This window comes from Orcinus orca, chromosome 17 (assembly GCF_937001465.1).
Source record: "Orcinus orca chromosome 17, mOrcOrc1.1, whole genome shotgun sequence".
Lineage (NCBI taxonomy): Eukaryota > Metazoa > Chordata > Mammalia > Artiodactyla > Delphinidae > Orcinus > Orcinus orca.
The window spans coordinates 53,071,892-53,096,564 of NC_064575.1; the positions used below are offsets into that span (position 1 = coordinate 53,071,892).

The following is a 24,673-nucleotide window of genomic DNA, read 5'->3' on the forward strand; positions in this document are numbered from 1 at the left end:
TATACAATCCAGTATACTATATAGTATATGACCCAATAAACCTACTCCTAGTAGTTTACCCAAGAGAAATGAAAACATACATCCATACAAAGACCTATTAATGAGCAATTATAATAGCTTTATTCATAAGAGCCAAAAACTATAAATAACCCAAATGTTCATCAATCGGTTAATGGATAAACAAATTGTGGTACATCCACACAATGGAATTCTACTCAGCAATAAAAAAGAACAAATGACTGGTACTAGCAATGACATGGATGAATTTTTGACAGTCTTTGAGATTTTTTTTAAAGAAATCTAAAACAAAAGGCTACATACTGTATGACCCCATTTATATATTCTGAAAAAAGAAAAAAATCTAGGGACAGAAATCAGATCAGTGATTGTTACTACAAAGGAGCATTCTTTCAGGTGTTAGGTACATTCTGCATCCTGATTGTGGTGGCGGTTTCAGGATGGTACACTTTGGTGAAGCTTATCAAACCATAAATTTCAAGAGCATGAATTTTACTGTGTGTTCATTATACCTCAGTAAGCCTGACCAAAATAAATAAATAGGTAAATAGTGCTATGACAAAAGGATGGCTTCTGGTCAAGTGCGTATCCACATGGAAAAAATTAATCTTGACCCTCTACCTCACATCATATACAATAAAACCAATTCCAGACGGATCGTGGCTCAAAATGTAAAAGAAAAATAATATAGCTTTCAGAAGAAAACATAAAAGTTCTTTGTGATCTTAGAATAAGGCCAAGATTTCTTAAATAGGTACAATAGTACCAACCACAAAGAAAAAAAAATGGATAATTTACACTATTTTAAAGAAATTTCTGATCATAAAAAGAGTAAAAAGGTAAACCACAGGGAAAAAAAGTAGATATTTACAACATATATATCCTACCAAGGCCTCAAATCCAGAATACATATTATTAAAATGTCTACAATTCAATAAGGCAACACAATTTTTTTTCAGAAGACCTGAATAAGCACTTCCCTTTTTTGGGGGGGGGGGACTTGAAAGGGCTTCTCACAAAACAAGATATTCAAACGGTCAATCAACATATGAAAAAGTATCCAACTTCATTAGTCTACAGGGAAATACAAATCAAAACTACACTGTGCTACTACTTCACACTTAGCAGTAGAGACTAAATGAAAAATCAAACAAACAACAAAACAGAAAATACCTTGTATTGGAAAGGATGCAGAGACATCAGAACTCTCACACACTCCTGGTTAGCATGTAAATTTTTAAATTAATAGAACCATTCTGAAAAACTGATAGTATCTTCTAAAGCTGAACACACACCTACCCCATGATCCAGAAATTCCCTTGCTGCAATACATATCCAACAGAAATGTGTATATATAACCAAAAACAAAATGTGCCAGAACTGACTCAGGAAGAAATCAGAAAACCTAAATAAATCAGAAATTAAATCAGCAGGTAAAAATTCTTCCCTCAAAGAAAACAACAGGTCTCAACTGTTTTACTCTCATATTCCCCCATACATTCAAGTAGCAAGCAATTGCAATATTTTGAAAACCATTCCTGGCAAGGAAAACACCAGAAAAAAAAAATTTTATCCAATCTCAGGATAAAACTAAATCTTAGCTAAATATAGAAAGGATAATGCATCATGACCAAGTTGATTTTGTCTGAGAAATGCAAGGTAATTTAATGTTAGAAAATCAATTAATATAAATTACCATGATTAGATGAAGAATAAAAATCATTTCATCAGCTCAGTAGATTAGAAAAGCATTCAATAAAATTCAACACCCAGGACAACTAACTTGCTTTTAGCAAACTAGGAATAGAAAAGAAACTTCTTAATCTGATATAGACTATTATTAAAGTTCCTCCATCAAATGATGTGCCATAACTGATTTAACACAATTTGCCTACTGTTGGATACTTAGATTCTCTCCTCGTTTCGTTTTATTTGGCAAGTATAATTTATGCTGTGATGAACGTCTTTGTGCATGTTGATCAAGTTGCCTAACCTCTCTGTGTCTCAATAAAATACACCTAACTTATAGGGCTGTTGTAAGGATTAAATAAGATGTTGGATTTGAGTCTTAGGAAAGTCTTGGGAGAAAAGTATCGTTTATAAATCTGAGGAAATTTGTTCTGCACTTACCTGGCGGAAGATCTCTCAAAGCACACTGCAGGCTCAAGTCAGAAGTCGTCACTCTGTCAAAAATAAAGTTATTATCTTCAGGTTATCAGGAATTAAGGATGTAATATCTGAGGAAGGCAGTCAGTGATGGGGGCTATTGCTTGCTGCAGGATTCCCTTGCATCATTTGATATCTTCTACCCCTCCCAGCTACCATGTCTCAAATCAAGTGAAGGTGACTACAGCCATGCTCCCTTCATCTGCCCTTGATCTACAGCACCCCATTTTTGCACAGCAGCCAGAGTGAAATTCTAAAATCTGAGCATGACATACCACACCCCTCCTGAAACCCCTTCCACAGCTTCCTCTTATCCACAGGATAAAGGCCAAGCTCCTTGGCACGACTTATAAGGCCCTTCATGATCTGATGCCTACCTACTTCTCTAGCCTTGTCTCTCATCCCCGTAGCACTGTCTGGGCTCCTACTACACTGGACTTGCTTCAGCCCCTCACTCCTTGGCACGTCCCAGCTTTCACACACACCATCCCCTCTGCCAGGACCGCCCTCCTCTTCCCCTGGCTAACTCCTACTCGTCCTTCCATTCTCCACTTAAGTGTCACTTCCTCACTCAGGCCATCTGCTCCCCTTGACCATCTTAAGCTCCTCTATTTACACTTCAAATAAGCCTGCAAGTCTTCTTCTGTAATATCGTACATGCAACTATTTATTCAATATATCTTGTCTTCCCTGTGCACCCAGAGATCATATCTGCTTTGTTCACAGCTGTATCCTCATGCCTATCCCAGCACTGGTCTCACAGTAGACACTTAATAAACATTTATTGAGCAAAAGAATTACTAAACTTATTCCTCAGGTCTTAGCTTTCCAACTCATCTTTTGATTCATACTGATAATTTAATTGACTTCCTACTTCATTACCATAATTCACTGATTAAGATTCACTGGTTGTAAGAGACAATGCTATTTTACATAATAATAGGAAAGAAAAAATGGTTGCAAATTAAACTGTGATACAATACTAAGATTTAGAATTTTTATCTTGTACTTATTGAAAAAGCTCTATTAGATTTACTTAGGCATGGGTTTTATTATATTCATAAAAATGAAAATGTAAAAATATTAGTGAAATAAATTGGTTAGTTGCTCCAATTTGATTTAGATATCACATTCAAAACCCACTCTTTTTTTTTAACATCTTAATTGCACTATAATTGCTTTACAATGGTGTGTTAGTTTCTGCTTTATAACAAAGTGAATCAGTTATACATATACGTATGTTCCCATATCTCTTCCCTCTTGCGTTTCCCTCCCTCCCACCCTCCCTATCCCACTCATCTAGGTGGTCACAAACCACCTAGCTGATCTCCCTGTGCTATGCGGCTGCTTCCCACTAGCTATCTATTTTACGTTTAGTAGTATATATATGTCCATGCCACTCTCTCACTTTGTCCCAGCTTACCCTTCCCCCTCCCCGTGTCCTCAAGTCCACTCTCTAGTAGGTCTGTGTCTTTATTCCTGTCTTGCCCCTAGGTTCTTCATGACCTTTTTTATTTTTCTTAGATTCTATATATATGTGTTAGCATATGGTATTTATTTTTCTCTTTCTGACTTACTTCACTCTGTATGACAGACTCTAAGTCCATCCACCTCACTACAAATATCTCAATTTCATTTCTTTTTATGGCTGAGTAATATTCCATTGTATATATGTGCCACATCTTCTTTATCCATTCATCCAATGATGGACACTTAGGTTGCTTCCATGTCCTGGCTATCGTAAATAGAACTGCAATGAACATTTTGGTACATGATTCTTTTTGAATTATGGTTTTCTCAGGTATATGCCCAGTAGTGGGATTGCTGGTTCGTATGGTAGTTCTATTTTTAGTTTTTTAAGGAACCTCCATACTGTTCTCCATATTGGCTGTTATCAATTTACATTCCCACCAACAGTGCAAGAGTGTTCCCTTTTCTCCACACTTAAAAGCTTTTGCACAGCAAAGGAAACCATAAACAAGACCAAAAGACAACCCTCAGAATGGGAGAAAATATTTGCAAATGAAGCAACTGACAAAGGATTAATCTCCAAAATTTACAAGCAGCTCATGCAGCTCAATAGCAAAAAAACAAACAACCCAATCCTAAAATGGGCAGAAGACCTAAATAGACATTTCTCCAAAGAAGACATACAGATTGCCAACAACACATGAAAGGATGCTCAACATCACTAATCATTAGAGAAATGCAGATCAAAACTACAATGAGATATCATCTCACACCAGTCAGAATGGCCATCATCAAAAAATCTAAAACCCACTCTTCTGAATCACTTTTGCCACAGGGTCCAATGACTGTGTTTTTCCACACAATATTGTCCTCTATACCACCAAGAGATTTAGTGATGCAGCATTTCTTAAAGGAGTGCTCAAGTATTGCATCTGGGATTTTCTTCTAAGCTTCTAATGCTTTTCCACAGTGTTGATGCTGGCAAGAAAATCTTGCTAACAGGTGTCAGCAGAAGAGTTCAGTCAACACCTAGGACCACATTCCTTCCTCAGATGATCATGGAATGGACTGCTGACTGAAACAATGAGCAGTTTCACTCGTGTTATCATGCAACCAGAACTACCAAGTTCACACACGCATGGACAATGAAGCTGCAGCACAACCATCGCCTGACCAACAGCAATGAAAGATGCTTTCGAGTGTATGACCCATCCTGGTATCAGAGTATTAAAATGTGAAAAAAATAAAACGTGTCTTAGAATCAATGAAATACGAGAGGTCAAAAAAGATTCTTCAAGAGAACTTGGGAAAGTTAATAAAAGGAAGAATGCAAATTCATTCTCTCCCTCTCCTTCCCAACCCATCTCTCTCTCTGTCTCACTCTCTCTCTCTCTCTCTCTCTCTCTCTCACACACACACACACACACACACACACACACACACACTCAATCACTCACTCATGGTCAGAGGCTCCTCACATGTTGGGAGATGGGTGCAGGAGGCATGAGTTGAGAGGAGGGTGGAGATAAGTTCAGCCCATGCTCCTCCAGCCCAGTCCTGCAGCAGGTGCTTCCACCCTGGAGGAAGAAGGCATTTCCTGCCTCTCCGCTGGCCCAGCCATGCCCCCATGGACAGTGTCCCCCCAGGGGGACTCCTTTCTCTAACTACTTTTTGACCTATTAAAATACTTTTTTTGCTTCTTTTTTTGTGGTTAAAGAAAAAAACAGAACATGAGATCTATCTTCTTGAATGTTTAACTGTGTAATACAGTCTTGTTAATTACCAGCACAGTGCTGTACCACAGATCTCTAGAACTTATTCACCTTGCATAACTGAAACTTCATGCCCATCGAATAGCAACTCCGCTTTTCTGCCTCTCCCCCAGCCCCTGGCAACCACCACTCTGCTTTCTGCTTCTATGAGTTCGACTATTTTGATAACTCATGTAAGCGAAATCATGCAGTACTGGCTGATTTCACTTCACATAACATCCTCAAGGTTCATCCATGTTGTTGCATATGACAGGATTACCTTCTTTTTTAAGGCTGAGTAATATTCCATTGTATGCATATACCACATAAAACAGCATTTTTTTAACATCTTTATTGGAGTATAACTGCTTTACAGTGTTGTGTTAGTTTCTGCTGTATAACAAAGTGAATCAGCTATATGCATATGTATGTATATCCCCATATCCCCTCCCTCTTGCATCTCCCTCCCACCCTCCTTATCCCACCCCTCTAGGTGGTCACAAAGCACCGAGCTGATCTCCCTGTGCCATGCAGCTGCTTCCCACTAGCTACCTATTTTACATTTGATAGTGTATATATGTCAATGCTACTCTCTCACTTCGTCCCAGCTTACCCTTCCCCCTCCCCATGGCCTCAAATCCATTCTCTATGTCTGTGTCTTTTAAAATAGCATTTTTAAGGGCACAGTTTTTAAATAAATGGAAGTTTTTTAGAAATGTGTCATCACATTAGAGCAGAGCAGACTCTAGTTTCAGAGGTTATCTCATCCTCAGTCCAGCATTCAAGGTCTCACTTGTGAATACTCAATCATGGCTGGGAAAAGGAGGAGGAAAGGGACACCACTGGAAAAGTCAGTGGGCTTTTCTGTGCCTCAGTTTCCTCATCTGTAAAATGGTCATATAGGATTAGATGATTTATCAGTTCAGGGTCCCAGCATGAAAGAGATTACACACTCAAATGGGAGTTTTTATTAAGGGGATTATTTACAAAGTGTAGACAGGATTAAAGAAACCATCAAGGGATGGTAAAGCAGGACTTCCCATTGGCCAAATAAGTGATTGATGTGATCCATGGACACTAGCCTCCCAGGACCCAAAACAGCGTGCAGAAGCGGGGAGAAGGGATCTGGAAGGACAGAGCATGTTCATCTAGGATCATGTCTGAGTTGCCACAGAGCTGCAGTATTCTGTGACCATTTTGGTACAGAATTAAGTTTGCTATAGCAAGAAAAAAATTCTGTTTACTCTAAAGATTTGAGGAAAATCCACCAGTATGCATTTTCTCATCATTCTGTGCTTAGCTCAGATAGCAGCACCCACTTGCTGCTTTTGGAAACAGCTCAGGTTGAGAAGATTACTCTCGACAGCCCGTTTTTCTTTAACTGAGCTCTTACAAATGTGGGATTCTGTTTTGAGCTAGTAATTGATGCTTCTCCCTCCTGGTCTTATCCCCTGAGATTCTTCCCTTTTTCCGGAAGGAGGCTCCTGCAGTGTCCACTGTCTCACAGAAGAGACATTCCAACAGAAGCAAAATAAAGTCTCTTGGCGTTCTAAACCCAAGCACTTGGCGTCTCAGAGAACAGACAACATGACGAGCCAGAGCAATGCTTACCACCTGCTCCGGCCCACCACCCCACACCCAGGCCAGAAAGTATGGAGAGAAAGCTGGGACCAAGTAGACATTGTGGGTCCTGAGAAAAGGGCTCCCAAATCCTTTCCCCACCATGCTGAGGCAGTAGATGGTCAGCACCGTAGGGGCTCTTTTCCTCTTCCCACTCATAACTCATCTTTGGATCTCCCCCCTTTCCCTTAGCTGTGCCCCCCTTTCCGCCTGCCTGCCCTGCAGCAGCAGCGAAGCCCCATGGGTGCTCAGGACTCACAGGGGTGCTCAGTCCTAGGACAGAGCTCTGAGATTTTTAATTTTAACAATCAATGATCCTTTTGAAAGTTTGATAAACAGTTGCTTCTAAAGAAGTTCCTGGTATCACTCACCCTAAAGACCCAGGCAACGGTGCTGATCAGATTCTAGCATTCTAGCATCTAGCATCCCGAGTTCAGAGGCGCTGCCATGCTCCAAAATGCATGGGGTTTTGCTGTGACTGTTATACAGATGTCCAACTGGGCTGCACCAGCCATTAGAGAGATGTCACGCTGTGTGGTGAAAGGTCTCTCAGAAGAGAGGGCAGTCACACTGCCTCAGAACAAAAACCCATATGCAAAAAAACAAAAATAAGTTTTCTGAGTAAACATGTCTTTTCTTCTTTCAAAGGAGTTAGACTATTTCCCAGAGGCTTTATAAAGTGAAGAAAGACTCTTAAGTTCTGGCAAATAACAAACTAAAAGGAAGCGGGAGGCTGCCATCCTGCCCATTCTGAGAGAGGCGTCTAGCTGGGCCAGAGGGTTCAGTCACTAGCTGGATGGCTGTGGTCAAATTGTTAACCTCTCTGTGTCTCGTTTTCCTCATCTGCAAAAATGCCAGGGGTTTGGATGAAGATAATTATCAAAGTCCCTTCCATTTCTAAGAATATTTGACTTTCAAACTGGGAAAGGGACATTCCAGTTCAGGGTCCAAGGATCTGCCATTGAAAAATGAAGCAAAGAAGGAAGAATTGCCATCATCAGCCAACAAGGCTGTAGCCTGACAAATTACAGACAGGAAGTACTCTGCAGATTCTGTCATTCTGGCCTTGATGTGTTAGGGCTGCATTCCCATCTCAGATGATACCGCACAAATGGGCGATTCCATGCATCTAAAGAATGCCCGACCATATTAGGAATTCTCCTAAGTGACTCCTCTGTGACATTACACAGTGTTGCTCCTGACGTGGACATTTCAGTCAGCTTCGAACTCAACTCTAGACGAAAATATTACAACTGGATGATTTGTCAAGTGCTAAATCTAATCCTTGCTATTCTTTTTCTACAGTCCTTAAAAAGAAGATTGCCAGATGTTATGCTTGTATATTTAACGGGAAACTGAATGGGAAAAACAAAACGCAGCAAGTCTAGTTGTAATATTTAACCATTCTTGAAAACCCACCATCTAAACATACCAGAAATAACATATTTTCAGAACTGTGACAAAGTCAAATGTCTCTCAAACACAAAAAAATAAGTCTGTCATGAGTAATTCAAAATAAAGCAATCTGTCAGTTGTAAAATTCAAGAACCCTTTTATAAGTAGTTTGAATGCTTCCAACTCTCTCAAAAGATACCATGTTAACGTATCAAAAATATTCAGAGAGGGCTTCCCTGGTGGCGCAGTGGTTAAGAGTCCGCCTGCTGATGCAGGGGACACGGGTTCATGCCCTGGTCCGGGAGGATCCCACATGCCGCGGAGCGGCTGGGCCCGTGAGCCATGGCCGCTGAGCCTGCGCGTCCGGAGCCTCTGCTCCGCAACGGGAGAGGCCACAGCAGCGAGAGGCCCGCGTACCGCAAAAAATAAAAAATAAAAATAAATATTCAGAGAGAATTTCATCGACCTCAGAAAACATTAACCAATCAGCTACTTAGGTAACATCAGGCTGGATCTCCCACAAACACTTGGCACTTATCAGGGACAATTCTAACTCATCGTCTGTTGCCCAAACTGGTCCCCCTCTTGCTATCCCTTTCCATTAATCACACGAGCCAGGAACCTGAACATCATTTAATACCCCTCCACTTTCTCCTCTCGTCAATAACCAAATTCTATAGATTGTGCTTATTGAGCATCTTAGTCTCCTATTCTGTCTCTTTACTGCCACTACCTTAGATCAAACCTCATCCCCTATCTGTTAGACAATTGCAAGGTCTTCCAGTCTTTGATGTCTTCAACTAATTCATCCATCCTTGAGAGTTCTCTTTCTCAAATGCACATTTGATACGTCATTACCCCACTCATACCCACTCTTCAAAGCCTTCAAAGCGTAAGAACTCAATATTCAAGATGGTGTCCTGCTTCACACTCCACATCCCAGCCTTGTCAAACTGCTTACAGTTTTCCATTGATTCATTTCCATTGTGATATTCAGGTCTCCATGTCCTAATTGATCAACCCCTTGCCACCACATCTCCGAAAGGGTCCATCTAACAATTCTACTTCTTTCAAGATGAAAATTCCTTATCCTCACCTGGCACTACCCTCCTCCTCCACTGCTCAGCTCCAGCTGTACAACCCTCTGTGGGGTCTGCTGCCCTCCTCCTTTGAGTCTCAAGTTCAAGGTGGTTCCCGCAAAGAGACCTTCCCTGACCCCCAAATTTGGTCTTTCTCCTACATACTCTGCAACCTGCTATTCTTTTCCCTTATTGCACTTATCACGACTGATAGCTATATGCTTACTTTTGTGGTAATTAGCTCAAAGCCCACCATCCTCAATGGACACTTACCTCTGTGAAGTAGGGATGGTTTAGGCCCAAAGTTAATCTCTAGAGGCCTAGCACTCAATAAAAATTTTAAGCCAATGCATGGTATCTCCAGCCTCAGTGCTTCTATGAATAACTTTCCACTAATTCCCACCGAGCAGCTAAGGATCACGTCCTCCCTTGCAGCTCAGACAGGTCCCTGAGCAGACTTAAATCAGAGCACCCATGATGCCTAATGCACTTCCATGTCATTCTTCTTCTGCTCTAAGCTCCTTCCGGTTCTCCTTGCAAAAATCTTTTCATGTCTTTGAGGCATGTGAATCCTTATTGCACAATGAAAAGGATACACAGGGACATACGTCCTCAGATATCAATTTATGAGGGTGCCACAAGAATGGCAGCAAAAACATTTTGTACTTCAATTTGTATTTTAGGGTTTTTTTGACATCAAATAACAAACATGAACCTACTATGCTTTGATATTTATGCTCAATTCTAACTAGAATAGAGAAAAGGGCACAAATACATTATATTGCTCTTGCGTAGCAGGTACCCGGCTCTGTGCCACTGATCTATCCCCAGCATCTAGCAGAGTGCCTGCATGTTGTAGGTGCTCAATAAATGTTTAATGAATAAATGAATGAAAAATAAATAACAGAGTGAAAACTGAATGATTTTTATCCTCAAAGAATTTACTACTCAAAGAAATAAACAGCAGACACGCCAAAATTTTGAAATCTCTATAGATAGCTCATGAAATTGCTACTTTTATAAGGCAGTTTCATATGGTTTAATCTAATACTTATGTATAGTAGTGTACATGCATTCATTTTTTCCATCATGTTTATTTATAACTTTTATCCATTTGGACAAGATAAACTGTGGTGCAAACAACAGGCATATATAACCAGGGTACCCATATATTTTGGTTTGCCTGACACCATTCTGACTTAAGCATATGGCCCCAAAATAATTATTTCACTATCAATAATTATTTCATATTCACTATAAATGTTTCACTCTCAAACGTGTCCCAATTTGGATGATAAAACTCTGTGATATGATAAAATCCTCTTAAGACATTCTAAGGCTTAAGACCACAGCCATAAAAAAGCTTTCTCTCTCTATGGGAGTTAATGATTTCTCCTTTGAAGAGAAAAGACTGAGCAGAATAAATACTGGTTTCCCCTGAAGCCTCATCTTGGGGGAATGTCACATTCAGGGAAATATAGTCCACAAGTGACTAATAAGCATCATCTTTCCTGGTTCTGGAAGAACACTAAAGAGAATCCAATACCTAACTCACACAACTCCAATACCTAACTCCAATACACAACTCACAACAATACTTCTTCAAAGTTCCTTCCACTCCTCTCCAAGCCCCCATATCTCAGAGCTACAGAGTGAGGGGTGGGCAGTAGGAGAGGAACTCAGGCCTTTCTAAAGCCTCAGGACCAACTTCCAAGTAACACACCCCTCCTCCCACCCCTCATTTCCTCTAGCCCATTAACCCATCTCTGGATTCTTCATCAGTAAATTCAAAAAAGGAGAGAGCAGATCTGGCAATGATGCAACTTTCTTTAGAAGAATCTAAGTGGGTAAAGGCAAAATTCTTTAAAGAGTGAGGGGGGAAAGAATTTCAAACACTGTATGTCAAAAATATGTGTCGCACAAACACCGAAAACAGGCACAGAGACTATGCAAGATTAAAAGAGATGAAAGAGACATAATGGAGCCAATGGATTCAGGATCCAAAACCTGTTTGAAGACATTTGAATATGGACTGTATATTAGATGATTTTGTGGAATTACAGTTAATTGTCTTGGGTGTAGTAATGACATTGTGGTTATGTAGAAGAATGTCATATTCTTAGGAGAAACATGTGGAAGTATTTAAGGGTGAAGCATCATGATGTCCTCAAACCAACATTCAAGTGATTCAGAAAGAGAATGTGAACATTTATACATAAATCTTACTTTAACACAAACTTAATCCAATGCGTCTATATATGGAACAAGCAAGAGAGGAAAAGCACATGTAGCAAAATGAAGGGACTATGACTGTGTACTATTCTGTCAACTTTTCTGTAGGCTAATTTTAAAAATAAAAAGGAGTGGAAAATAAATAAATAACAAGTAAATAAATAAGATGCCTTTCACTTGTGTATTAAATATTCCACACAATGCCCAAGTATTCTCCTTTGAAGCTCTAACTGCACTGACCCAAGGGGGAAACAATGCCCACAGCTTTTCATGTTGGGAGAAATTGTTTATTAAACCCTCAGGGAATCTAACTTTCTGATGGGAAAGTAATAGCTCTGGGCAGTGCCATTAGGAGGACTAGCTCTGGCAGGAGTCAAAACTCATCTCCTTAGCATTTCCTGATGGCCTCTGCAATGTGGTCCCTGCCCCACAGCACAAGACAGTCTCCTTTTTGTGAACTTCTTTGCCCACCATATATGGATTCCACCACCCCTCCTGCTAAATGACCGGTGATTCAAGCATGAGTATGAGGCAGCCTCAATCCCCCAGTTACTTCTTCCAAGGGTGACTGGTCATTTATCATTCAAATCAAGACACTTTTGAGAATGCAAGAGGGGACTAATCAGACAAGGTAGTAGGACAGCACCTGTACTGAGACTGTCCAAGGAAAACTGGAACTGTCTCAAGAACATCTGGATACATGTTCATCCTATTTGTACCCCATAAGCAAGTGTATCAGACAAATACATAAATGATGGCAACAGCCATCTTTACCCATATAACAAAATAATACAAAGCAACTGCATAAACAAATTGCTTGGGAGTTCAAAGGAGGAATGAAGTAATTCCTTTGGAGGAATCAGAAAGAAATTCCTGGGTGAGGAGGAATTTCAAGTTGGTTTTAAAATAATAAGATTTCTGCAGGTAGAGATGGGAGACAAGGTCATTCCAAATGGAAGGAATTATGTGAGTGAAAGCCAAGGTAGGAAAGCGGGGGGTATACCAGGGAAATGGAAGCAATCTAATATAGCTGATCTGAAGAGGTGTCCACAGGAAAGCCAAGGAGATGAGCTTGGGGAGGTAAACTGGAACCGTAGGGAAAGTACGCACTCAGTCCAACAGGCAATAGGGAGTCACTGAGGGTTTGTGGGGGAGGATGGTAATAAGACTGTGGAGGGCCTTAAATATCAGGCTAAGGACTTAAGCCCGGAGAATCAGACAGACCTCTTCCAGAAGAGTAAATCAATATTACCCGGCCTGGAAACATGAATAATATAAACCAAAAGAAAACTGTCACCGATACTGATGCCATAAGCTTCTCAAAACCACTTTTATTCTCTCCTGTGGGAGGTTCTGTTTTGTATGCTGGCTCAAGTATTACTTCTTCTGTCAATTTTTCACCATAAACTCACAGGAGCCCTGTTGCCAGAAAGTGACTGTCACAGAAACAGAACTGAGAGGGTTAAAATGTTCAGAATTGTCCAAGCTTGAGAAGATGAAAACAGAAAGCACAGCATTTGAGCTAAAGGAAAAGCAAGTTACCAAGAGAGGAGGGATATGATAAATCTCCTTTGAGGATAGGAAATTACATTTTCAAGGCACAGCACATTTTGAATGCAAGTCCTTCTACCACACACAAAGAAGCCTGAGGCAATCTCACATTTAATAAGATTAATTTATTTTTCCCAAAGGTTAATTCACAGTTATTTATTGGATTACACAGAGAATTTTAAGGGTGGGGGGGAGTAAGTGTTTCAGCTGTTTTTAATTTTATTCCAGATATTTGACTAGGCAAGAGCACATGCTTCATAGAAGAATAAGTCATTCTAGAGAAAAACTATTAATATCAAATCTTTCCGGAAAAGGTGGACAACACTGGCAAAGCAATCTCCTTTTCAGAGGAGAATAGCCCAACAGGAAGCCAGTGCTCTGGGCTCTAGATACAAAGCCAGGAATATTTGTAAACAGAAAGCACATATTCCCTTTCTATAGAGGGTGTGCCCGCTCTTTAAATATATTCCCTGGTCAGTTAAGGCCATAAATGAATGGAGAAAAGGTTGGTCTAGAGAAGTAGTTCTTGAGTTTTCAGTCCATGGAGTTTTATATCTACAAAGGGCATCCAGGAAAAATAAACAGGAGCCAACTTTAAGAGGCTTCTACTGGGCTTTGAGCTTCCAAAAAGATAACTGCAATTAAATGGAACCCATCAAATATGCTTAAGTCCACAAAGTCATACACACACACACACACACACACACACACACACACACACACACACACACACACACACACACACACACACACACACACACACACCTTTGGAGGATGAAAGGGAACCAGATTCATGATTTTGAAACTTGGTAAATAAAAGAGTCAAATATTTATCTTGTCTCTCCTATGTGAACTATACCACTGGATAATCAAAAAATAGATGAGGGGAAGAAATTCTTTATAAAAGTATTCCACCTGATAAGTGAAAAAAAAAAGTCTAAATTAGAATATCACCATTTTACCAACCCCAACAAATAAATGAATCTAAGCATTGAGCATCAACAATAGTTAACATCACAAAAAGGACAAGACAGATATCACACGCTTCCAGACGGAAGAACACTCTTACAGTGTTGCCAAAGGAATTGTATCTGAGTCTGATCAAGCCTCTAAATCCAGCTACTACTCTACAGCAATACAGAAGACAGGAACACAGTGAAATGTGCCACGACTACGAGAAACTCTACAGGTCAGAAGGCTGGGTTCATCCACAGATAAACTATAAGGAAAAGAAAAGGATGGATCAGGAATCTATAGATAAAAAGAATGGTGTAGCAGTGTTTTTTTGATGAGTAAATTCATTTTCAAAAGCTGTTAAACTATAGTACCTAAGGATGCCCATTTGGGTGATTACTACTAAAACCTCGATAATGGTTACTTACAAAGCGAAGTAGGGGATTATGATTGAGATGGGGGCACATGGAAAGGGCTTCTAGAGTGGGTGGCAAATTTTTATTTCCTGACCTGGGTGGTAGTTACAAGTGCTTTTGCCTTATCAAATATATGCTTTACTAAGCTACATATTTGATTTGGAAGGGAGGTTCTATCTGTGTCTTGTTTTACAGTAAAGTAGCTTGATTTAAAAAGAAGAAAAAATATTTCCAGTAAAGTCCTTAGAAGCATGAAAAAGGATCTAAAGAAGCATCTGATAATTTCCAAATTTGGGAGAAGTATGATAGGTATATAAAGCAATAAAGATTCATATTTGGGGAAGGTGAGTTAAAATATACTCAATACATTTCTGTAATCAATACTAGAAAAAGTCGACAAGGAAGGAATATAATTCAACTAAGAAAACTTGAAAGGAAAGATGCTGATTGATATGTAGAACTCTATGGCCTCCATTCCCCATGAATCTCCTCGTGATCCCCAAAAGTGTTATAGCTCAACCCCCAGATACAAAAGGGGACGGTTTAACAATCCTGGGGCAAGTCATACAAAAATCACAACTTTGAATACTAATATTTTAGAGCAAAACCAGCCTCTTCTGCTAATTTTCACCCTCTGAGAAATAGCTGATTTTTCCCCTTGAAAGTCCATTCCTAGGCTCTTGTGGAGGCAGAACTCCTGGCCTTGGACACCTGATGACCACGTGACCTGAGCTGCCCACCATAAACCAACCATGTCATTTGATCCACCAATCCATAAAATCGGTTAAGTGCAGTCACACTCTGTCACCAAGTGGAAGTGATGTATATAAGATAGGTCTGTAGCAGGTCCAGAAGGTACAGTAAGTCACATGATTAGGAACCCAGATTCCTATGGCCACCTACTCGTGCTACATGGCCTTCTCTTTCTCAGCCCACACCTATGACCTCATAAGGGATTCCCTATAACCAGTTAATGCTGGGAAAAAAACTTGGGTATGTTTTATAGATAATTCTTCATTATATACCAGCACTAGCTGGAAACAGACTGTTGCATATTCACTCAGGGGTGGCCCTAAAAAACAGTGGAGAAAGAAAATCCGGCCAGTTGGTAGAACTTCACAGTACATGTGGATATCCACTTTGTCCAGGCTGAAAGATGGCCAGAAGTACAAATCTATACTCACTCGTAAGTAGTAGTTAATGACTTAGCCAAATGGTCAGAGAATTAGAAAGAAGAGAATTGGAAAACTGGTAAAAAGGAGGACTGTGGAATAGGTATATGGATTTTGGAATGGGCAAAGGGTATGAAATATTTGTATCCTATGTGAATACCCACAAAAGAGCATCCACTGCAGAGGCTCTCAATGGTAAGGTAGACAAGATAACACATTCTGAGGATGTCAGACGACAGTCAGCCTTTTTTTCCCCAGCTACTCCAGTGCTTTCTCCAAGGACTTATCTTCAGAGCGTCTATGGCGGCAATCAATCAGGCTGTGCATAGACTCACCAAGGCAAATCTTGCTACCACCATTGCTGAGTACTCAACCTCCTAACAGCAGGAGCCAACAGTGAGCCCTGGCAGACCAGCTAGCCATCTGCTGAGGGTTGATTACCTTGGTCCCCTTCCAGAAAGAAGGGGGCAAAGATCTGTCCTCACTGGAATAAATACGTTCTGGATATGGATTAGCCTTTTGCAAGCACCACCATCCACATATTTATTTACCATCATGGTACCCCTCACAACATTTCTTCTGAACAAGGCACTAATTTCTCAACAAAAGAAGTACAGCAACTGGCTTATGACCATGAAATTCTTTGGTCCTGCCACATGTCCATCATCCAGAAGCAGCTGGCCTGACAGAATGGTGGAATCACCAACTGAAGGCTCAATAAAGTCACCAACTGGGAGATAACACCTTGACAATTTATGGAACTATCTTACAGAATGCAGTATATGCTTTGAATCAACAACCCATATAAAGTGCTATTTCTCCCTAACTAGAATACATGGATCTGGAAACCAAGGATTAAAGTTGAAGGGTCTGCTTTTATTATTACACCTAATAATCAATCACAAAAATTTTGCTTCCCATCCCTGAGATGCGGGGCTCCACTGGTTTAGAGTTATTAGTTCTCAAGAAAAATATTTCCATTATAGGCACAAAAATGGTTCTACTGAACTCAAATTTGAGACATCCTCCTGGTCATTTTAGACTCCTCATGCCATTGAACCAATGGACAAAGAAAGGTTTCACTGTCCACATTGAGGTGATTGGTCCCATCTGTAAAGATGAAATAAGATTGCTGCTGAACAATGGGGACCTAAAGAGGGATGTCTGTAATTCAAAGGATTCTCTGGGGTTCTGTTTATTACTTGTTCTGTTATTACTGTTTATTACATGTTCAGTAATAAAGTTGATAAAAGATTTTACCAGTCCAATAAATGAGAGACGACTAAGGACACAGACTCTTCAGGAATGAAGCATCAACTCACTGGAAAAAGAATCCTCACAAACCAAAGGACTAGATAAAAGGAAAAGGAACATGAAAGTGGACAAGGGAAGAAGGAAAATATGTAGCTACAGATATAGATCTATATATGTAGATCCCCTATTTATCTATCGCTATATATCAATTATGGCCTTGTGACCAGTTACAGAAGTGAGAACTGTAGCAACTATGTGTATTTGATTCCTAGATTTTTATGTACATATTTGTATATAGAAATCATTTTCTCCTTTTTCCTTTCCCCTGATGTCATATAAGGACTGCTGGTTGATAGTTAACTTTACAGTTTAGTCTTGTGGGTTATAAAATAGGATTTGACTAACCTGTGAGAGTAACTAAGATCATTCAAATATGGACGCACTTGACTGATAAGACTTTGCATCTGCCTTATCGGGGAAAGGGTGAGCATGCCTTCACTGTGAAGGGGACAGTTGTATCAGCAGAAGCACTGCCATGCTGCTGTTATTGTTTTATCAAGTTCGTATGTGGGTAGAAGGCTGAGTGCGGATGCAGAAGAGACAAAGGTGTGGACTGTGCCTAATGGTGCTCAACCCCACGCTCACTCTTCGACGTACCTTCCTCCGACAGCACACCATGTTTTTCAGACTAACTCACCACTTGGCTTCCTATTGGGTTCTATTAGCTGAGGCACTAGCAGGAGACTGGAAGACAGCAGAAGGGAGACGCCTTTTTGTTTCTCTGGATTTCTGGCAGTGCCCACAGAGCAGGGGCAGTGATGTCGTCACAGCTAATGAGGGCCCTGGGCTCCTGGTCAGGCACCTCGCTTCTCACAGCAGAGGTGGGCTGTGAGCCAGCTGAGAGCAGGGACTGTCTTAGACTTATGGCTCCCCTATAGTGCCTGACCTAGGACAAAACCCACAGTAGGCACATGGTTGTTTTGTTTTAATTGTGGTAAAAAAAAATAAATAAAATAAAATTTACCATCTTGACCATTTTTAGGTGTACAGTGCAGTCATGTTAAGTATGTTCACTTTGTGTGAAACGGAGCTCCAGAACTTTTCGTCTTGCAAATCTCTACACCCGTTAAATAACAACTCCCCTTTCCTCCTCCTTCCAGTCCCTGGTAACCACCACTCCACTTCCAGTTTCTATGAATTTTACTACTTCAGAAAAGTAGGCACATGATTTTTTTTTTTTTTGGTCGCGCCATGCAGTCAGTTCCCTGACCAGGGATCAAACCCCGGCCCTTGGCAGTGAAAGTATGAAGTCTTAACCACTGGACCACCAGGGAAGTCCCAGCACATGACTTTTTAAAATTAACATAATTGTAGAATCTCAGAGTTGGAAAAAACCTTAGAAGTAATCTAGTCCAGGGTCTTACCCAGTGCATGGGTCACACCTTTTTCATCTTAAATCCAGTAACCATTACCTTTTGATCACCTTATCTCTGCTGGAAAAATCCCAGTGACTGCTTCAAAAAGGTGATAAAAAAGTTCTTCCTTGCATTAAACGAAAATGTCGAACTGCTCCCCATTGATCTTGGTCTATTTTCCAGAACAGAACAAGTTTTCCTTCATCAAAGTTTACATGTTTTTGTGCTATTTTAAAAACACGTTTTTATCATGTGTTTAGCCTGCCATGGCAAGATTTGCATGGAGAAAATCAGCAACACAAATTAAGACTATCAACTGCTGCTGATATTCAATACTCAGCAACAGCGTATCATGTAGCCAGAGGTCTCCATAGCCAAAGGGAAGGCAGCAGAATTCAGGAGCTAATTTAAACAGTGAATCAGTGCTTGTTCCTGAGACCCGCTGTACATCTAGGCCTTTAAAAATAAATACTCCTCTCCACGTGTTCACAAGATTACTGACAAGTTTCTCATTAAGTGACTTCTTAGCTCTTTAATAAACCAAGGGATTCTCTCCCGGGTAGTCACAATATTTACCACAATGTAAAGGCAAAAACTGTCGCTAATGAAATCTCATTCAGAAAAGCCCATCACCTCGAAATGATTTCTGAAGTTACAGAGGCAGGATATCATCTTGTTCTTGCAGTGTTTCTAGCAACACTAATGGCAACCCCTTCCCCGAATAACTGTACCATAAGTTCTTTACACGACAAGTTTATGCTCTTGCCATAGAAATAAAACCAAATAATAATAATAACGAATGTGAAGAACATGGAGGCTATGACAAAATGCCTCTGATGGAAGATTAGGGGCTGGGCCAGCCTTGCACGAGAACTTAACTATAGGAGGCAGCTGCCTCTGTGGGTTGTGATAAATGCCTTGGGAAACTGTCTTCACCGTCCCCCTCATCATCATTGTTAAGTGCACTCAGTATGCCTTTGATACAGAAGAAGCACTTAATGTCAGTTTAAGAGAGAAATGTAAAAATCAGTAAAGGCCAGGAAGCAATAATTTATAAAGAATAAATGTAAATTGCAGATATAAACATTTGGAAAAATCTCTCTCTGACTTGTAATCAAAGAAATGCTGATGAAAACAATGTAAGGTACTACTTTTGCCTCAACAACTGAGAACAACAGATACTGTCAGTACTGTAGAAGTGTAAACTGGTACAATCTTTCAGATTAATTTGCCAATATATAACAGAAACCATAAAAATATTAATATATTTTAGTCCAGAAACTTTATTTCCTGAAACATAGGCTATAGAAACAATTTTTTTAAATGGGCACACAAAACGTGTATACGAGGGTTTCATAATTTGTAATAATCAAAAATCAAAAACATCCAAATAGCAAGCAACGGATGATAAATAAGTTATGGCTCACCCAGAAGATGGAATTCTATGCAACCATTAATAAAAGCAAATGTCACACAGCACTTACCATGTAGCAGGCTCTATAAATAAATTAACTCATTTGATCTTTACTATAAATTAACTTTAAATCTTTACTATAAATAACTTACTGTAAATAAATTAACTCATTTGATCTTTACTATAATCCTATGATGTAAGTATTATTATTGCCTGCATTTTACAGAGAAAACTAAGGCAAAGAAGTTAAGTAACTTGCCCGAGGCCACCAAATTAGAAAGTGCTGAGCTAGTGTTCAAACTCAGGCGATCTGATCTGATCCCAGACTCTGTGCTCTTAACCATCACACCATTATACTATAGAAGAATATTTAATGCCATGTTAAAAACCTCAAAAAATACTTGTAAAAATCTTTTAAATGAAATTACCAAATTGGTGTGTGTGTCTATAATATACATCCACATGCCAAAATATCAACAACTGTTATTGGAATTATAAGCATTTTTTTTACTTTCTTCTATTTTTCTAATTTTATTTTTTGCAATTAGCATGTACAGCTGGCCTTCCATAGCCACAGGTTCCACATCCACGGATTCAACCAGCCGCATATCCACAGATGAGGAACCCACCAATACAGAGAGCCCACTGTACTAGGCAATTTTATACAAGGGACTTGAGCATCTGTGGATTTTGGCATCTGCAGGGGTCCTGGAATCAACCTCCCACGGGTGCCAAGGGATGACTATATTACATTCATAATTTTAAAGATAAAAGAATGCTCTCAGTACCATCACTTAAATATTCCTGACAGGCCACTGCCTTTAGCCTAGAACTGGAAGGGACCCAATTATTTGAGCAAACTGAAGTGCTTCACATCAGTTTGCCTCCTTCTTGACCATGAGATACAGTTGTTGTTTTTAAATCTTGAGGAAAACTAAATAAAGGATCTTGACCTGAACTGATAGCACTTTGTATATAAAACATCTTATATCAATAAAATATTTTTGTTATTTCAATACCTGAAGTTTCAAAGCACTCAACCTGTGTCCAGATAAAGTCGCTCTCTTCCCTGCCTTCACCCCTAGGTAATCTGAGTTCATCGGTGTGCAGATACTTAACCTCACCAACAAAATTTCCAGCTGGTGAGGACAGTGCTGCTTCTTATAGGGCCTTCTAGGGCCCCTGACTCACTGGAACTTCCCGATGGCCATTGCCTTACTGTACTAAACTGACCCTGAGCTGCTCCGTGGTAATTCTCCACTGAACCAATTTGGGGATTTAAATTGCCCTCAGGAAATGGACAAGTGAAATGTGACAGAAATGAAACCAGCACCTTCCCACACAGGCTCTGTCCACACCATGCGGAAAGAAAACTATTGCCTATAGGCCTGTGAGACAGAGGCAATAATTATATTCTCGCAAAGAACAATCCTTGCTCTGGATAAGGAACGCTTATCACATAGTACTCTGCATGGGGTTTGCAGAGTATGTAGGAAACAGGGTGAGCCTGCGAGCCTGCAAAGGATGCTGCATCAACTTTCATCAGAATCAAGTCCACAAACTCCCCTGGCAATTCTTACCACCTGGCATTTGGTGGCCTTGATTATTCCCTTGGCAGCAAAGCCCCTAGAAGACTTAAGCAGAAGGCTCCAGATTCTGCAGCATTAACCAGAATAGCATGTAAGTATGTTTGGGTGACGTATCCATATTCATTAGTAACCCATTCCACAATTTTCTAACACTCACTTTAGCAGTGTTGCTGAGACCCCTATGGGCTCCCAAACCACAACAACTATAGTGGGCAGAATTCTAAGATGTCCACCAAGATTCCCTCACCCAGGTGTACACACCTGTGTAATCTCCTCCCCTCAAGTGGGAACCTGTGAATATGGTGGGATGGTCACTTCCTCAATTAGGTTACATTATATGACTAATGGAGATGGGACTGTCACTCCATCCTAGCCAACTAGAGAGAGATGCACTCCTGCTGGCCTGGAAGAAAGCAAACATCTATGTTGCAAAGCGCCTACGGGAGCCAGCTGGCGAGGAATCTCAGGTGTCCTCGAGGAGCTCAGGGCGGTCCCAGCCAACTACTAGCAAGAAAAGAGGGATGTCAGTCCTACAATATCAAGGAAATAAATCCTGCCAACAGCCAGTGAGCTAGGAAGACAACCCTGTGCCTCAGCTGAGATCACAGTCCCTGCTACCACCTTGATTTCAGCCTGGGGAGACCCTGAGCAGCACCCAGCCAGCCTGTGCTGGATTCCCGATCCTCGTGAACTATGAGATAATAAACTTGTGTTGTCTGAAACCCAAGCCCCCAGCAATAGAAAACTAATACAATGACCAGGATGGTGACATTGTCAGAACATGTTGCTGCTGTTCTTTCTCACATTTCCACTGTCTTCAGAAGGAATGCCTGTCCATAACATTCTCCCCTAAGGAAGCCAAAGGAGAGTGATAATTGATATCTGTATAATCGTTGGGAGTTTATTTAACTTTCAAATACAATCTCATTTAAATTTTGCATCATTAATCTGAGAAAGTCCAGGCAGTGATGATTAGAAACAAAGATTCAGGAGCCACGCTGCCTGGATTCGACTCCCTCTCCTCGCCACTTACTCACCAGATGAGCTCAAGCCAGTTCCTTGACCTCTCTGTGCCTGTAAAACAACAATGTGATAATCCCTACCTCCTAGGGGGCTGTGAGGATTAAATGATTTTGCATAAAGTCTAGCTCCTAGTAAGCACTGGATAAGTGTTTATCATTCTTGTAATCAATGGTAGTATCTAAACACACAAGAAAAGCACAACTAGCTTTGCTCACTTCCCACTATAATATGTTGCAAGAATTAAAGCCTATAGTTTCAACAGGTTCTACAACACTGAGCTTGTGTGTTATCCTGGAGAAAAGTAACCCACAGCAAGGAAAGAACCGATCTCCACCATTTAGCTGTTGTCCTGAGTAGAATGGGGGGAGCACAGGCAAGAGAGAATGAGCTTTCTGCAGCCCCTAGAAAGGACCACAGATCCAGGAGCAAGTGGGAGTGTAATGGTTTCCTTCGGTGGCCAGGTAAATCAAACCCTGGTTCCAACAGAATTCTGGATTTGAGATGAGAATACAGACACAAGTGGGTTCCTGCTGCTACAATTAGACTCACACAGCCCACATCACACACATTCTGGAACCCAGACGGGTTGTCATGTTGACCAGCTCCAACAGGTGTTCCTTCCAGGTAAGCTTAGTAATAGTAAATCCATTAAAAGGCAGTTGGGATGGGCAGCGGAGGGTTGGTAATGCCTCCTGAAGGGCTGCCAGTTCCATATGTGGCAAAGACAACAGTCGTCTTGTCACTGGAACTATTCAAGGTGAGCTGCCCGTGTACCCACCTTCATAACATGGAGACAGGCTCATAAAAGGACACTTTCTAGTTCAAAGAGTACCCCGACAAGCTGTCCCATAGGTCAGGGCTGCTGTGGACATGGTGGTGTTTTGGTTCATGGGCACTGCTGTGGTTATACTCTGGAAAAGTTTAAGGCAGAGTTAAAGGTGTATTTTCCCAATGTGGTTTTGGTCCCATTAAAGTATCATTGACCAAAGGCCTACTTAGTCATCCCTCATCTGTTTTACTAATTTCTCAATTTAAGTGTTAAAGAATTCTTGTCAGTGGGGGGAAAATACGGGGGTGTATCTTTTGTTGTTGTTGTTGTAATAAATGCCCCTCTTTTGTCTTAGCCCTTACCTGTGCAGCCTTCATGCCACAGAAAGAGACATGCCCCTTTCTTTTTGGTACTCTCCCATCACTCCTCTTCCCCCAAAACAAATAAATCATTGACAAAGGAAATGGAAAACTACAACAGAAAGTGCTTTTACCTTACCTCCCGATTACTCAAAGGCATATTGGCTTGTTTCAGTGAGTTTACCTTAATTCACACTGGAAGATATCCTAAAAGATCCAAAAAGAGGTAGTAAAGCTTGAATGCCTACAGGCACGTGCAGTTAGCACACAGGAGCTGTGCGAGCTAGGTTGAAAGGAACAGGCCTAGATGACTTGCCTTTTAAAACACTGTGCAGACCTAACAAAACAGCCAAACAAAAATCTCTCCAGTGGGCCATGTGTGGCTTGGGGCCACATTTGTAATGACCCCTGACCTAGAGAGTAGGAGGTTCTTTCAAAAGCCAGTTTGATACAGGGAATGTAGACCCCCAGGCCAAGGCATGAGGACCTCAAAGAGAAAGTCAAAGCAACTGGAACTGCTCTCTGAAAACTGCCATCCTAGCTGATTGGTGAGCTCAGAATTCTCCACTTGGCGTGGCCTGGAAGTCCAGAGGAAGGCTGCAATAACACACCAGTCTAGACACAGAGGGCCACAATCAAGAGGAAATGCCTCCCTGCTGGCACCCAATTACCCTTGAGGCTTTGATCAAGGAAAAAAGGTCTCCTTTTTCTAGTCAAAATCCAATCACCTACTATGGTACGGTGGGTTTCACTAATCAGGGCATCACCCATTGATTAGAGGCCTTTTTCCTGGGAGGAATGCCCTGCTCAAATCCCTGGAGAGCGTATTTCTCCCTAGCAGAGCTTGGTCTAGGCCTAAAAGTACACACCGTCCTCAATGAGTTTGGTGGGTTTACTACATGTGTAACAGCATGTCAACGTGGAAACTTTTCTCTCAGTTTAGAGACAGTAAACCCAAGGCAGAATTTTACAGTTAGTGTCCAAGAACTAGTTAGAGCACTCAGACCCCTCACCAACAACAAGAAT

The 24,673-nt window shown here is 40.8% G+C and overlaps 1 protein-coding gene across 6 annotated transcripts in view; it reads right to left on the reverse strand.

Annotated features, from left to right (window-relative positions):
- NCALD (neurocalcin delta) overlaps positions 1-24,673 on the reverse strand; it is a 427,559-nt gene that overhangs the window by 289,221 nt on the left and 113,665 nt on the right. For all 6 annotated transcript variants that reach the window (XM_049700164.1, XM_033438174.2, XM_033438175.2 and 3 more), the window contains exon 2: positions 2,149-2,201. The gene's annotated coding sequence lies outside the window, so the exon portion shown is untranslated. The remainder of the gene's footprint in view (positions 1-2,148; positions 2,202-24,673) is intronic.